Source organism: Papaver somniferum, chromosome 4, assembly GCF_003573695.1.
Source record: "Papaver somniferum cultivar HN1 chromosome 4, ASM357369v1, whole genome shotgun sequence".
Classification (NCBI taxonomy): domain Eukaryota; kingdom Viridiplantae; phylum Streptophyta; class Magnoliopsida; order Ranunculales; family Papaveraceae; genus Papaver; species Papaver somniferum.
The window spans coordinates 163,342,473-163,344,978 of NC_039361.1; positions in this window are offsets into that span (position 1 = coordinate 163,342,473).

Sequence of the window (2,506 nt, forward strand, 5' to 3'; positions counted from 1 at the left end):
GGTTTGTTGGTATTGACTCCTTCCTCCATGAACCATATGTTCCAATGGCTGTTGACGACAAGGAGTTAGGGGACGATACTGAATTTTTCAAAGATCTTAATGTCTAGTGTAACTTCTTAAAATAATTTTTATTTTATTTTTTGTTTAAAAAGGATAACTAGGGTTGGAATAGCCATTATTGTGAGTACACATAGCTATGTCCCAGGTTTTCATCTTGCAATGTTTTTAGATTTATTTATTTAAATTCTAAAGTGATTTGGAAGATGATGTTTGAAGTATTAATCTTTATAACTTTATATATTGCAATATGTTATAATATATGTGTGCTTGCATCGGTGAACTATTATTGTCCCATAAGATGTCAAAAGTTATCTCTTTCATATGTCGATATGCGAGTATTAATAAAAGATCGATGAACTTTTGACAAACAAAAGTTACGCCTATTATGTCAATTCTTTGATGGAAGATATGTTAAAATCTTTTGTTTACAAAGATTATGTCTATTATATGTCGTTATGCAAATGTGATGAAGATAGAATGAATCTTTGTATATTCCGCAGTATTAGTCTTTCCCTGATCCATATTTTATGTACTGTGCGGCTCCATAAGGTTCTCTTATGTTGAGCATAAACGATTGAGTTGATCATTATTTTATGGTTAACTTAGTCATTGCTCAGTAAGTTCTCTTATGTCGAGCATTACCAATTAAATTGATCACTTTTGTGTTTAATTTGGTTGTGTATTCCGATTAAATCAATCATGAGTTCTCTTGTGATTAGTTTAATTGATATTTTTGGATACAAAATCATTTCCTTATGGTTTTTTTGGTGTCCAAAGAAATCCTTCTTTTCTTGTAAAAGTAAGGTCACTCTTCTTGTCCTTTCGGGAATGACATCAAATAGGGGACAGTTCTTTTGAACTTGCGCTTAATTTCCATATCTTTGTGGGGAGTGCAACTGTGGAATATTTTAGGAGTTATCTTATATCTTTATAAACTCCTTGATGAATGCATTTAGCTTCGGCTATATGATTGCATCTAAACAAAGTTGATATGCACTTTTCTTTGGTCTTAAAGCATCTCCGTGGAAATTTTATTAAGATACCGTTTTCGTACCTTTGCCAATTTTATTGACAAAAAGGGGAGAATTAATATGTAGTTTATACTACAAATACATATGGTTTACAGATCATTATGTAAGGGGGAGTGGTTTTCATATTGAGATGAAAGTATTGACTAAGGGGGGTGATACATATCACCATAGTATTATTGTCAAAGTTGTGATGTAAGAACTTTGATATTGTGTGATAATACTATGACACTGTATAACAATGATCGAGAGCTTTTGTTTTCTCATTGTTATGGCTACGGATCTTCAACAACTATGATGCTGAATTGAACATCTATGGAATCATGCGAGTACTTGGAAAAGACGAAGTTTTCGAGTAATGTTGAAGCATCAATGAGATCTAGCATGTGGACGAGAAACTACAAAGTTTTATTTATTTTGTAATACATATGCATTGATAGTTTTGCCACTAAAATTGGAAAATTGGGAGATTTTTAGAGCATTGCTCGGTCGAACTCGCATGCGTTGCTATCTAAGCATGTTTTTCAAGTTTAGTTGTCAAAACTATATGTCTTGATTTCTAGACTACTTAAGGAACCGGTGGAACTTCATCCGACTAAAAGGTATGTGGAGACTTGAACTTATCTATCACTCAAAATTCCACCTCTCTATCTCCTACTCTTGAGACAAAGTCATATAAGTATGATAGTTTTCATACATACACATTTTCTATTTCGAGCCGAGTTTACTCGCCTATCTTTTTCTCTAAAAATGTGTTGGTAAGCTTTAGCTTTAACTACTTTTCATCTTAACCCATGACGAAAGTCATGATGACGTTTCAATCTTGAAAATAACTTTGATGATGATAGTTGTGAATAACGACTGTTATAACATTATATAATAATGTTTCAATGATTGAAATATAGAGTTGAAATTAGGTAACCAACTATGGATATAAGAATATATAGTGTGTTCGCACATTTGCTATTTCGAGTAGAGTTGAGATTAGTATATGAATCCATGTGCTAGTGTTGACGGGGAAAAATAATTTGCTGGTTTTTACGGAATTAAGGAGATTACCGTGCGGAGACTCCTTGAACCGAGCGAAATGTTGAACCTCACACAGATACACTGCAATAAGGGAGTGCTTTAAGTTCGAGAGATCAATTTGTAGGACTCCGGCCTAAACCAAGACAATGGTCGTTCCAAAGTCAATTCGGTCACAAGAGAGGATGGGTTGATATGTAGGAGGAAGCTGAGAAATGTGTGAGATCAATGGTGATCTGAGATTGTAGGTGTGTTGTGTATTCGGCGTAAGAAAGTTCTAAATGATTGAATTTACTCAGTTTAGAGTGATTGCTCAGAAAGTGAGTTAGTGTAGACGAAAGATTGTTTGTATGAACTTGTCAAGAAATTCTTGTGTAGACAAATGTTGTTCC